Source organism: Adelges cooleyi, unplaced genomic scaffold (genome assembly GCF_023614345.1).
Source record: "Adelges cooleyi isolate 19-005CV unplaced genomic scaffold, UGA_ACOO_1.1 ACOO_flye_CR_arks_rails_tigmint_CR_PRNA_122, whole genome shotgun sequence".
In the NCBI taxonomy this organism is placed as follows: domain Eukaryota; kingdom Metazoa; phylum Arthropoda; class Insecta; order Hemiptera; family Adelgidae; genus Adelges; species Adelges cooleyi.
In genome coordinates this window covers 177,208-192,552 of record NW_026095776.1, presented here as the reverse complement: position 1 = coordinate 192,552, position 15,345 = coordinate 177,208, and the positions used below count along the sequence as shown (strand labels likewise).

Below are 15,345 nucleotides of genomic sequence, written 5' to 3'. Positions count from 1 at the left end.
ATGTATTATACTTTTTTTTAGTTTTTTATAGGTACAATATTATATTTTATGTTATAATTACTAATACTAAATATTTCATAACTATATATTTAATACTTATTATCATTTAAATCAAATTAAATTATTATTATATGTTTCTATGTTTGAGTATTTATACGAGTAACTATACAACTCAACATAAGTTGACGTTTTACATTACTAACAACTTCCCATGTATCCGGCTTCGCCCGGAATTATACATACAACTGCCACAAAGTACTCACAAATTATATTTAAACTATCCTCGTGAAACACTCCTTTTATCAGTGAATACTAGAATACAATTCGTTCAGTATTTACTGAAAAAATCGTGCACAGACACGGTAAACAAATTTGTTTTATAATATGTAGAGATTTGAAGTAGATAATAATTAAGTTCTTTTTGAAACTGGTCGACGTGTATTCGCATATAATATGTAAGTAAGTACATAAGGTTTTCTTTTAATCTTATAATGGTGCTTTTACTCTGAACCTAAAATTAAGCGAGTTATTTTCAGTCTGCCTAAACATGTTTTTACCACTGAAAATCACCGGTACGCACCTCGCTGCCATCGCTTTTCTTTACGACCCGAGTCGCCTTCGACATAATATTTAACATTAGTCTTTTTTTTTCTGTGTCTTACACCCCGCCCACTTTATTATGAACACCAAACAAACTTTTTATTTAATTATTGGATAAAATATTGGGAATCGTATTTGACAAAGAACTTTATTAAAAAAGATAATTTTTTAACACAAAATACTGTTGATGATCTAAAGATTACAATAGCTTCAACAATAGATGCAGTTTTTACTTGCTAAAAAAGAAACATTTTTCTTATGTACTGACGTCTAAATTTAATCAAGATTGTTTGGAAGTAATGCTATTTCATTTTACTAAATTTCACATTTTAAAATATAGTATATATCTATGGATTTCTTATAAATGATTACGACAAATATATATTCCAGAATTTTTTCGGAATAGCGAGACAAGTAGCTGGTCCAAATAACCACCCGTCATGTCCATCATTTCTTCAACTATACAGAATGCTTTCAATTTACTCTTTAATAAAACCTCCAAAAAGTGGAAACTGTATGATTTTTTAAGGTATTATAAAATAACGCATGCTACTTATAAGCGAAAAATTAAATATATATATATAAGATAATACTCCTATTATTACATTAGAAGGTTTGAAAGATGTAAAACATTTAAATGATAGCTCATCCGTTAGATCTGAATAAATCGAAAAGCTGAAAGAAAAGCTAGATAACATTTCTGAAGAAGGATGTTGGGATGTAGATGAGATTTTTATGGAGCACAACTATTCCGACTCTTCTGTATTTTATTGCATAGCATACTATTTAGCTGGAATAGTTTGTAAATATGTTATTATTATAATAAGGAACTAATTAAGCAATTACTTTAAAATGTATTCATTTTATTAATAGATACATGGCAAAACGCATGACAGTAAAAACTAAATGCCAATTATGTACTTCTAGTATAAAAACTTAATACAACTGAATACGATACTAATGCAGATTTAACTATAGCAAAAATTAGAGGATACCTCACACACCCTAATAGCAATATTTATAAAATTATAATAACACTGGAGTTGTCAATATCACAATTTATCCATTCTCCAAATGCATTTGAAGAGATTTGCGAGGACTTTTTGAATATTGTCTTCGAATTTCCATGTGCAGCACACAAACAAAATGTTTTGACTGATTTATGTACACATTATATTATAATGAGAATGCACCAGTACACATTTATTAATAACCAGCAAGACAAATAATTAAACAAAACAAAGAAGAAACTGGCTAAATTAGTAAACACTTAATATTATAATTAGTTTGAAAAAAATGTGCACTTGTTAAACTAAGAACTATAAAACTTATATTATTAACCTTGCAACTAGTGTTTCTTATAATAATAATTCATAAACGGGTTGTATTATTTTATTTTATATAATAATATACTTTTTTTTTTTTGAAAGTAGGTATTACGGGCTATTACATGTTAATGTTTTTTAATTATTTGATTATTCATTTTTAATACAATATAAATATATAATGCTGGTTTTAACAAACTGGTCAAAATTGTAATAAAATGTTTAAAACTTTAAAATCGGATAATAAGTTACTAAAAGCAATTCATGGATCTCAAAAATATTTTACATAGGATATGAAAACTATATCCTATCACTAACAATTATTTAAATAAACAAGTACAAATATAAAAATTTAAGTTCAAAGAAAAAGTATCGATTAACCAGAAATGTTACAGAAATTGTATTTTGGCAAGTAAAAATACAAACAAAATCTCATTAAGATATATGATTTTGTTATACGACCACATTTCTAGTGGTTTATTGGTTGGGTATTTGTTGAACGACTTGAATTTTGTATGACGAGTATAATACTGTCTCGAAGGTTCCATGTAGTATCTGGCTATAGTTAATACTTTGAGCAGAATAACAGATTCTAGTAACAACAACCGCGTACAAGGCAACCACACAAATATAATCAACATTATTTTCCACGATGGGCTCGACTCTGTATGTGGTCACCTTAAACGTAATTCTAATTGTGCTTTTCGCACGAACGACCATATCAGCGGTCACTACAGAAAATACAATGGCTAAGCGTGGTATATTAAAAGCCTTCGACGAATTCAAGTTGATGGTAAAATCGGCAATCGCTCCCAAACACTTGAAGGAAACTTTGCCGGTCATCACATCCGATCACGTTCAAAACGTGCAACCGATAAGCACACGGATGTCGATAGTGTCTACACCACCACAGTCACTATCAAATCAACCCTCATCTAACAAGATACCAGACATTTGTCGTGAACGATCTCAGAGGAAGTCTCTGGACAACACGGCACGTGACATCATCGAAAAATACAAAAAATCCTTGAAACTCGAAACCTCAACTAACCCACCCTAAAAGTAATAATACTAATTATTTTTTACGGTTCTTATACTGCAGAAGAATCAAATTTTTGTAACGGTTCTTGTTTCGTAACAACGTTATATTTCATTTTAGCGATTTAATATAATATATAGTAATTGTATCTTGAATTTTGTATCTCGAGTTCTTGGAGGCGAGACCACGGGGGATATGCTCTCCGCTAAGGTCATGTTCGATTATTGGAGACCGATCGTCGGTTCGCCGGCGGAAGAACCGTGTCCTAGATTTAGCCTCGGACCGGGTGACGGTGATAGCCCGGTCCCCGCCCAGTACGACATTTTCGCGACGGGATCTCGCCCGAGGAGGTATCGAAATCCTTCCCGGGTGTTAAAATTGCGCCGGGCCCCGATGGGTTTACGGAGCGGCGTTGGCGGAAACTTCCGATAGGTTTAGTGGCTGGAGTTTTCAACCTGTTTATCGCGTGCGGGAGAAGCCACCTGACTATCACTTACCACAGGATTCTGGCCAGGCGTCTGGAGGCAACGTCGCTGGTCGACACGCGCAGGGCGGACGGGGCGGCGGAAAATATCTTCCTCCTCGACTCGCGTTTGGCGTGCCGGAGGCTTTGTTTGGCGTCGCTCGATTTATCGAAGGCGTTCGACACGGTCTCTCATCAGTCGATCACGCAAGCAATGCGGAGCGTCGGCTTGTGCGAACAGTTTGTGGATTATATCTCCAAGCTGTACGCGCGGTCGAGGACGTTCTTCCAGGCGAAGGGCCAGTGTTCGAGTCAGTTTTCGGTGCACAGAAGCGTAAGACAGGGGGACCTACTTTTCCCGCTATTATTCAACCTGGTAGTTGACATTGGATTAAATTCGCTGCCCGCTGCTGTCAGATCCCGGGACTGAGTTTGGCGTGCGACGCGTTTACGGGTCAAATGCGGGACGCTGGCATGAGACTGAACCTGACGAAGAGTGCGACTCTGACCCAGGTACCCTCGGGTCGTGAACAAAAAGTGAAGGTAGTTCGCGAGGTTTACTCCGTCATGGGGTCAAACCTCCCGACGCTGGACGTGAACAACTTGTGGCAGTATTTAGGCGTTAGTTTCGCAGGCGGTCGCCTCGGCGAGTATGATGGTCTGGCATACGCAACGGCCATCGAGAGAGTGTCTAACGCCCCAAATGAGACTGGCTTTGGTAAGAGACTACCTCATTCCGAAGTACGTTCACGAAGGTCTCGGTCGGTAAGTTGCGGAGAATGTCATATGTCACAAGACTGGCCCTCCTCATGTCCCAACTCGTTCATTCACTCGCAAACATCGGCGGGCGGCTTGGGTGTTCCGGACTTTCTATCGTTTGTCCCCCGAAATCGCTATAATAGATTGTTAAGACATGAGAGCTCGACGGTTCCCGCTGTGCGTGAGTCGCTCGCCCGGCGCCTAATCGAGCAAAACCAACTCAAGCCCACCTACACCAGTCGGTCGACGGATGCGAACTTAAACTATGCTCGGAAGCCGCAGAGTCGGTAGCGTATATGAGAAATCCCCACGGTATCCTCGGAAAGGACTTCAAAGACTACGCCCGGCTTCGGATCAACGACATGCCGAGCCGCAAGCGATGTAACCGAGGTCGCAATGGCCCCACCATGTGTCGGGGCTGCGGCGTGCCGTCGGAAACACTTGCGCACATAGTTCAGAGCTGCCCGTGTACTCATGAGGGCCGACTGCTCCGACACGACACGGTCTTCAAACGACTAGCAGGCGCATTAAGCGAAAAGGGGTTCGACTCGGAGATGGAACACTTGTACAAGTTAAGAGACGGGAGTTTAAAGCTGGACATCGTCGCGTCCAAGGGCGACGATTTAAGAGGCATAACCTCCGTTATTCTGGATGTTCAGGTTGTATCGGCGACAGCGATAACGGCTACTCATAATGCAAAGATCCGCAGGTATGTGGATCGTAAGGATCTGCACGCAAAGATTCTTGACCGACACCGATCGACCGAAGTACGTACGGTCGCGGCCACACTTTCGTGCGTACCCCAAAGTATCCAAGCGCTCCGCGGTTTAGGTTTGAGCTCGGGCCTGCCATCGTGCATTACCACCCGTGTGCTCAAGGGCTCCGTGCTTAACTGGTATTCGTTCAACCGCACGACGCCCACATTCAGGCGGTCTGGCGTGGGGTGATGATTACCCTCGGGGATCCGCCTCAGCCTTGAGGGCTGCTCATCTTCACATACCTTTCTTTCCCTCTGAAACCCATCCTTTCCTCCAGAGTTGTTTTCATTCCAGGTAAGGCAGTTACATGATAACTGTTTACCTTTTGTGTTTAGCGCTCTTCTACCGGATACTGGGGTAACAGGCAGAATCGACATATCGATCGCGAGCTGACTACTTGCGTGAGAGTCCATTGATGACTCTGATAACTAGCTTTTTACAATTTATACATGTATAAACAATCTATAAACTTGTCTAAGCAATCTATGCCGCTACCTTTTTTTTATATTTTTGATAACTTAAAATACTCTGTCGGTATTATTAAAAAAACTGTAAACATTTTAAATATGTCATCCAAAAGAAATCATGTTCTAAGAATAGTATTTGATAAAGAAAAACATTTAATGAGTTCATGTGAAACAAGATAGATTGGAAGACACGATAGTGTTTTAATGTTTTAGAATTCTCAACAATATATCATTAAACCTCTGAACCTTATAACCGAATGGCTTGGTAATGATTCATCAGTGAAAGCTTATTCTCTTTTAAATTCATCAACTACATATCAATTTATAATATCATTATTTATACTACCAGATTTACTCTACTTAACATCACCTGCAAGTAAACTACTTCAAAGTATTCCAAACGACCTACATTTTGCTGAAGATTGCTTTTAGGAAATTATAAACGTTATGGAAGCATCAAATACACAGACCAAGTATAAATACTTTATCAGTAGAAGAATACTTTAAAATTTCTGTTTATAATTTACCGTATGATCATGTACTTGATGATCTAAACGATAGATTTTTAAGTTAAAAAAATTGTAACCGTTTATAAATTATTACTTCTTATACCAAGCTGCGTTGTTGATATGAAGATGGATGACATAAATAATATTGCAGAAATTGTTGAAAAGAACACTCATTTATTCTCATAGGAAAACAACGGTTTTCTTCTAAACTTGAACAATGGATTGCAAAATGTACCAGAGTTAAAAATGAAGGTAAATATCTATTTTTTATTTTTTCAGTATTAATTATCTTATAATAAATAAATATCTTAATTGCTAAGAGGTTATCTACGAACCACAGTTATAGATGGTTTGGATCATTGTCAGGATGTACTATTCCCAAGTATTAAAACAATGCTTTTAATTATTGGTTGTCTGCCCATTAGCGTTGCATCAGCTGAAAGAAGTTTTTCTACTTTGCAGAGGTATATATCTACATTAATAATTTATTATAATATCAAATTAATAACCAGTTACACATTATTGTAATGTCATGCAATGATATTATTATAATAGCGATGGCCGATGGGTATTACGATAAGTTGAAAATTTTACAACTCACGTTTACTATAACAAATATTACAACATAGTCCGTAGTAGTACAGTGACACGGTGTGCTTTATAAACATTTGACAATATATAATGGCCGAATTAAAATTAAAGAAACGCGGCCCAGCCACTGCGGAACAAAAAAAAGTCCTAACTGATTTCATGATATCACATCTTGATATTGTGAAGGGCAAACATTCGGCCAGCTTTACACAAGCAAAGTCGCATGCCCTTTGGACGAAAATTACAAAGCAACTAGATGCAATGGAAGGGCCTAAAAACACACTACTTGATATCATCGAAATTGATTCCACAGCTAGCCCAAATACAATTACACCATAAGTATTTTTGTTTAAACGGCCTAAGTATTTTTGAATAATCGCCATCAATAATAATAAGCAGTCCCCCCCTCATTTACCGTATAATTTTTTAATTTCAAAAAAGTTTTAAACTGTTCTTGAGTAATTGTCGTCTTTCCGGGTAGAAGAATGTTATTCCAAGATTCTAATTTCTAAAATATCATTAATATTTTTAGTAGTATTTAAATTAAGACAATTTTTTATAAGTTTAAATTACTGTCAGCAATGCCAGACTTTCATTTATAACTTATTATAATTATTTGTTAACATTTTAAATTTTAAAGGTTCACTTAAAAAGTTGTTTAAGTATTAAGCATTTGTATTTGTTTTTTATCTTTATATAACATTATCTAATTATATATTTTTTATTTGCATTAGTTGTAAACATTTTTAATTTGAAGGGTTCACTTGAAAGTTGTTTAAAGTAATAAACATTTGTATTTTGGTTTTAATATTTATATATTATTATCTAATAATACATTTTTTCAGTTGCATTATTTTGTATTTTATTATATAATTTTTTTAATTAATTCAGTACTATCCTACACAAATGTGTGGGTAAATTTTTGAAAAAACTATCACACTGAATGTTTTTTTGAATTTTTTAAACTATACTGTGGATTTAAATAGACAATATCAAAAATAATGTGATATTTGGAGTCCAAAAAAAATGTCAGGACTCAGGAGGTATAATATTTTACTTACACAAATGTGTTGGTTAGTAGATAATTGTTATAAAGCTAAATTTTCATACAGTACGTAGTACACATGTTTAAGTACACATTTTTTAAAACCTAACATAATTAGAGTCTCGTGTACTATACAAACAACGCTTTTATTTTCAATTGAAGGCCCCAGTGCAATAACCAGGTACGTCAATTTTTCAAAATTGTTTAGGAAACATAAAAAACTATCTTGTAATTGGTAAATGAACCAAAAGTTAAAAAGGTGGTGTTATTCATTTTGTAAGAATAAGATACATCAATTAAACCCATTTCCTTTGGTTTACATTTTATATACATGATAATATTTATAAAAACTAAAAAAACTATGATATTTATATTTTTAATAACCAGTTAAGTCCAATTTTGTTTTTGGACATAACTGGTTATTGCAGCCAACAGAAATTAAAAAATCAGTTTTTATTATTTTGTTTCAATACTATTCATTGAACGTATTTGGTTGTTGCACCAACCGAGAGATTTTTTTTCTCAATATTTCTATATTAAAACACGATTTTGAAAAAATGTGGACATACCTGGTTATTGCACCGGGGCCTTCAATTTCAAAGGGTAATTAAATTATATAATTCACACTACACATTAATACACTATATATATATATAGTACAGTAATACTCTAATTAAGCGATTACTTGGCCCTCATCCGCCCTCTACGAGATGGCAGGTCAGTGTTTTGGCACTTGCTCACTCGGGTCCATATAATACTCAAGTACCCAAAATTATCTGATTTAAATATATATTCAAGTGGATCAAATAACTATTTATTTTATTTGTACTTGGGAATGAATCTCATATCTATTGGCTTGCCATGTTATTATCTCTACAGCCGCAACGCTGTTTGCTGAAACCTACCGATTGACCAATATCGTGTTATTACAAATCACGGTCATTTTTTCACTCGCTTAAATGTTATATATAACAGCGGTAAACAAAGAGCCGACGAATGTGTACTCGAATCGAGTTGTTTATGGCCGTTAAAACTATAATTGTTAGTTTTAAATGAAGCAACGCATTCAAAATCAACTCACCAATCTCAAAACAGAGTCACACTTGTAATTATCGACAACTTTAATTGCAGAAATCAATATATAATATTTAACTCTAGTTGATTTAACGACATACGGTCAATCGGTTGGACCAAAATTTTAAAATTAGCCAAATTGCAGTGACACCGACCAGACCATGTCCATTAATTGGTCCTTTTAAACAATAATTGGCGTTTTAACAACAATCGGTTGAAAACGGATTAGCCAAATGGACAAGTACTGCACGAAGAACATTCTAACGGCAGGAGAATCATAACACCAAGTACAAAATCACCGTTGGCAATGCATGTTGCCAATTATTATTACAACATCAACTGTGTTTACTCTATTCAATGCGTATCCAGTGTTATCGAGCTAACCGAGAACCAAATAGCTTTTTTTATTATTATACCTACATAGGTATTGCTTTCGTGTACATTTGAGATATTATGTATTATAATATTTTTAGTTGACGATTTTACTCATCAAACTAATGCGCGTATGCTTAAACTGTATGTACAATGCGTCGATAAACGTAAACTCATTACAAGTTATGAAAACAAAAAACCATCGACATAGTACATTGAAAATAGCTTATACGGTCATATATTTGGTCGGTCGTCGATCAAAATGATTTTCAATAACGTAAAAAACGAACCAAACCGACATTTCAACATAATTTTGACACATTAAGGTGCACAGGTTTACTGTGTATGTTAATATAAACCGTAATTAATAATTATAACAAGACTGTACTTGTCAAAAACAGCTATAATGCACGCAGAAAAACACAGCGAAAACAGACTATACACTCATCACAGTCGTCTGTGGAAAATGACTGCAAACAAAAAAACCAAATTACTTTACACAATGACTCGCCGGAAAAGGATTCTGTTATCAGTTATCACTTATGAGCCGTTGCGTTCAACGGACGCGATCCTCACAAAACCATATCAGGTCATTTAGTCATGTTTTTTTTCTTCCATGAATATTTTTGGTGCCAATAATATTTTACAATTTTTATAGGTAGGTTAACCTTATAGTATACTATCAAATATTTTTTTATTGATTTAATGACTTATCGTAAGAAATGAATAACGGGTACCGTCAACCGTTTACTAATGATGGTAAATACTATTTTTTTCCTACATTACAATAATGTTATGGTTCAAGACCAAGTGGGATAGTAAATAGTTGTATAGTATTAAAGTTTGTTGAACTAATCGAACGAAACCAAAAAGACCCATCGTCAATAAAACGGAAATATCGCGATCATAGCAAAATAAGCTACTGAAAATTTCAAAAGTACATTAGATCCAATCCACACAGCGTTTAGGAAACATTAGTATTGAGTAAATATTTTATTTTACACATTACAAATGACATATTTAAAAAATATTGTTATTTTTTCTAGTGCCAACAGAAAGTTATCAAAATTGAGTTTATAATCAAAAGTTTAGATTTTTCGTGTTGCCCAAAATTTGAGAACTTTTCTAACTTTTCTAAATTATCTTATTTTTACACACAATCTTTTAAGGGGGAATATCCCATCATTTTTTTCTTGTTAAATCAATTAATTAAGTATACCTACAGTTAATACTAGGTTTATGATTAATCAAAAACATTTTTGTCGCTTTTTTAACCAGTAAAAGCTGTTTTAATGCCGAAAGTTTGCATTTTGAGATCCTTCTCATTGGTCTGGATTTTGTACTTAGGAGTCTGTTACTTAGAATATATAATCCAGACATGTTGTCTGATATACTGTCGTTGGCCGATTTTTAAATATATGTTTTTTTTAAAGTTACTAGGGTTCAAAGTTTACCTTTTTTTGTAAAATTATTTTTATCGATTATTTGTTTTAATAATCAAAATTCGAGAAATAACTCAACGACAGTATACAGATATTTTTATGTTGAATCAATGTCATTTTTCAGATCAAAAATATTTTGATTATTGAATGATTTGAGAGAGATCTAAGTTTTTAAATATATTTTGTTTGTTAGGTGCTTCTGTGTTACCCGACGCACGCACGCAAACGAACACGCTATCAGTAACGGTGGTGCGCGCGGCAATAGTTGCTTATCTTTGTACGAACCGGTTATTGTTATTCCCGACTATGCATTTATTTGTTCTGTTCAATTATTATTTTTATTATTATTTGTAATACTTACTTAAGCCATGTATGATGTGCGCTATGGTTTTTATTTTTTTTATTTTTATTTTAAATTAATAATATAGGGACAAGTAGACCATGTACACTGTAGAAAATAAATATAATAATAATAAGTTTATAAAGTAATTTTATTTCTAGTAATAATACATTTCATACAGAATTAATGTTCCTACAAAATGGGTCATAACTCAAAAGAAAAAACTACATAGGATCATCCATTTTTTATTTATAAATTCTATTTATTCAGAGCCTTATTAAATACAAAGATATCGATGGTAAAGTTTCAAGTTGCGCATTAAAAAAATGTATTGGTCATTTGTGTGAGTCTATAAAAGTTAAAATCTAAATAATATTTATGTTATATAACATTATTTAATTAGTTAATATTATTTGGTTTTCAGTACGATTATCTTACCTACTCAGATAATCAACGTAAATAATAAGAAAATTCCAGCTTTTATGTCATATATAATATGTCCCGACCCGGCGTTTCCTATCCATTCCAAAAGAGAACATACCGGGCGGCGACCGGTATACGTTCGGTGGCGCGCATCTCCCGCCTAGCTCCTCCCACTACGACGTGCTTCGGTTAAATTCGTAGCCCGGACGGCGACTGTCGGGTACTATCGGCACCACATTTCGGCAAGAGTAGGAGAAATTTGCCTTTCAGCGGCCGCCAGCCGTCATTCGTGATGCGCAAAATCGGTATGTTCTCTTTTGGAATGGATAATAGTATGCCACGGCTGGGTAAAATAATTACAAATAAGATAAAGGCAACATATAGAATTACTACATCCATTTTAAATGAGCTTTTAAATAATTGGCCATGTTTTTTGTTTGCCATTATTTTTTAGAAAAACCACACTGCGCTTTTACCGCTTTCACGTTCCACTTCAGGGACGTAAATGGTAATGACATATAACATGCCTTAACATACGTTTTGGTAAAAACACAAAATATATCTAAATTGAAGTATAGCAAACTTCACAGTAGGACCTAATCACGTAGTAACAAATAATTCTAATATCATTTATAATATAAATAATAATATTATTATTATCTTGTATACTCTTGTTCAAAATAAGAAGCCGCTACCTGAAAACCAGTTTTTACGTGGCTTTCAGATAGCTGCCGAGATCGCATTTTTATTTTGAACGGTTTCGTGAATTCGGCCGATGGGTATATGACAATATTATTGTAAACTGATAACATTGTTGTAAGTTGTTTATCGCACCAGCCATCGCACGTTGCCGACGTACCTATATAATTATTTATATTATTTTATAGCAACCGATAATAGCAGCGCGCTCCTACGGAATTTGTCGATAACTCATTGGGATGTTCCCCCTTAAACTACCAATTTGATTACTGTGGTCGAAAAACAAGTACATTCTTACAGTCCATTTAAAATTAGTTATTCAAGGTTAACATAAATTTTCGTATACTCTGTTGAAAAATTTGGTTTTTTTTTAATAAATTGAAAGCAATATTGTACCAACATTGTGTACTTTTTAGAATGCTACTGAATACAATATACTGAAACGATGCTGAATACAAGAATAGTTGTGGAATGATCACACCAATGCAAATATTTATTTATTATTATGATTATGTAAATTATTATTTGTGAGTAATATTTTGTTGTTGTTAATTTTGTGCGTAATACTGTGAAATGCGGTATTGTATACCTTCTCTTTTTATAACGAAATTGTGAAAAACACAAACACTTTTTATTATGTTATTTATTTACGAATTGGTTTTCTTACTGATATCATCATTAAAAATACTCGAAAAATTTGGATAAATGAAATAAAAATATAAATATCAGTTTTTAATTTAATATATAATGATTTATTTTCTCTGGATATCGGCAACGGATTGGACTATTTAGTACCTGGAATTTCTCGCACATCATTCCAACGCGCACTCTATTGTTTTTCGACCCCGACTTAAGCGATAGTTGAAAAGATGTCAGGAAAGTTCAAGAAACAGCGAATGATGTTAGATTCAATAGAAAATTACATGCATTACTAGCCTACGCTGATGATGCAGTGATACTTGGTCAAATGAAGAGGCTATAAAAAATACCACAAAATAGCTGATAACTAGAGCGCTGAAAATGGGGTTAGTGATTAATAAAGGAAAAACTAAATATATGGTAGTCCAAAGAGGTAATCAGTTAGACCAAAGCAGAAGGTTCGAGATAGAAAATTATTGTTTTGAAAAAGTAGACAGCTTTAAATATCTTAGAGTTGACATAAATAGACACAAAAGCTGGAAACGGATGCTTTTTTGTGCTACAAAAAACCTGCAGGCACAAACGTTTCTAGTACTTAATATAAGAAGTGGTATACAAGATACTCGAGTATCCGTTGCGTCGCCAAGGAGTTGCCTCGTGTGAAAATGGCCTTACAGTAAAAATTGCGACAAATCAATTGAAATCGTAGTTTTTTGCCTAAACGTACTATTTCCTAGCTTTAAATGCATTTGAAATATTACTTTTTTTCAAAACGTACGATTTCCCATGTATTTTTTTTCCAAGACGTTCATTAAAAAATGTTCGTAAGAACGTGTCATTTCCCATACTAACGCATTTTAAAACGTTCTATATCCAATATCCATACTTCTTTTCAAGACGAGTATTTTCCATTATACGTCCAAACGTGTAATTACCCATGCAATCGATAGGGCACTTGAACTATTTTATTTCAAAATGTATTTTTTTTAAACTAAATTGAATTGATTCATTTTTATAAAATTTTAAGATGTACCTATTAAATATGTTGTAATTTATTACAGTTGATAAAAGAATATATAGACAAATAATTAGAAATTGATATCTTATCAGCGTTTAGACCCATATGATAGTTATTAACCGCCAAAGTTCATGATAGAGCATGTATACACTGAATCCGGTGATAATACTTAAAAACCTAAATTTTATAAATTATTTGTATGTAATTAGTGTGAGTTAAAAAATAATTTATTTTTGTGGAGCATTATTAACCAATATAATAATAAAATGCTTCGCTCTAAAAGAACAAAAGCAATAATAGATCAATCAATAAAGGATTCAGTAAGTACCGTATAAATTAACTACCTAAAATTAAAATAAATAAAACTATGGAAATCACTCGTTTTGAAAAAAATTAATTCTTTTTTAACGAAACGGACTATTACAATTTATTTTTCAAAACGTACTGTCTGGAAATATGTCGCGGTCGGCTGTCCGCGCTCAAAAATAGATAGGGATTCCCTAAACTATTTTTGGCGCGGGCCGTAGCCGGCCGTGCCTGCTTTCCGTCCGGTCGGTCGAACAGACGGCCGGGGTTTCCCTAATAACCCTTTTCAGTCCATCGGATGGTATAAAACATCACCCGCTGCGTGTTCATAGTGATTCTATGTTTTATACTGAATAAAACCTTTGGTGACATCTCAGAGTTGTGTTTTTTCTTTATAATTATTTAAGAAGTTTCTCCGCTCGGCAGAGGATCGCATCATTGGCGCAGTCGGTAGGATCGTCAACAAAATATTTTAGTTCTATAACTTGCAGTAATATACCTACGGGGAGTCGGATTATGAAGTAATAGTAAAGATGAAACAAGAGTGGGAGCGGGCTCCTCGATCAGGCGCTCCACTCGCCTTACAGCCCGCTGGCAACCTGGACAATCCTGCCGCCACGGTCACCGTCAAACGTCAGGACCCGCCGGAGGATCATTCAGGGCTGCAGGGAACGGACGCTTTCAAAAACGATCCCGCCATCCAGCTCCAGTTTCGAGACGCTACCGTAGGAAGACTCGGAGGCCCGGGGGAGTATATAGGCGAGGCTTTTGTTGTGTAAATGAAAGTATTCATATTTTTATTTAGAATTTTATGATATTAATTTATGTTTAATGACTGATCTTTATAATTCAAAAATTGTTATTGTTTTAGTTTTTAATATTTTAAACTACTGTTTTGTTGTTAAATAATTTATTTTATTTAATTATCAATAAATGAATGGGAAAGGATCTCATAATTATCCGTTTATTTTTAATTAATTAATTTAAAAATTCAATCAGGACTACTTTTTTACTTATTATAATTAAAACAATAAATAAAAGCTTCTAAAATATTATTCATATAACCTACGAACGGTAGTAACCTGACGATCAATAAATGTAGATCAATGATTATTCATCAATAATATCATACACAAAAATATATATTTTACTATTACTTAATGCCTCAATATAAAAATTCCATTAGCGATTGGTAACATTGAATGACCAAGTATACTTAGTGTCATGGAGGGAGGGGCATTGTTGTAAGTTGATAGTTAAGAAAGTAGAGGTATAGAGCTATTTAGTTTAAATGCTGTTGAAAGTTGTAATTAAAGATAAATTGTTCCGAACAACATTTTTAATGTAAAAAAAACGTTGAGGATTTTATTTTGAAGTCTGGGGATAAAAATAATATTGCTGAAGATTTTGTAAACTTTTATCACCAATTGTTGGATATTTCATATTGTTTCACCTGGCAACACTGATCATGGTTGA

The 15,345-nt window shown here is 34.0% G+C and overlaps 1 pseudogene; it reads left to right on the top strand.

Moving 5' to 3' along the window:
* Positions 1-211: 211 nt before the first annotated feature.
* On the top strand, positions 212-1,874 carry LOC126847855 (uncharacterized; annotated as a pseudogene).
* Positions 1,875-15,345: the final 13,471 nt, after the last annotated feature.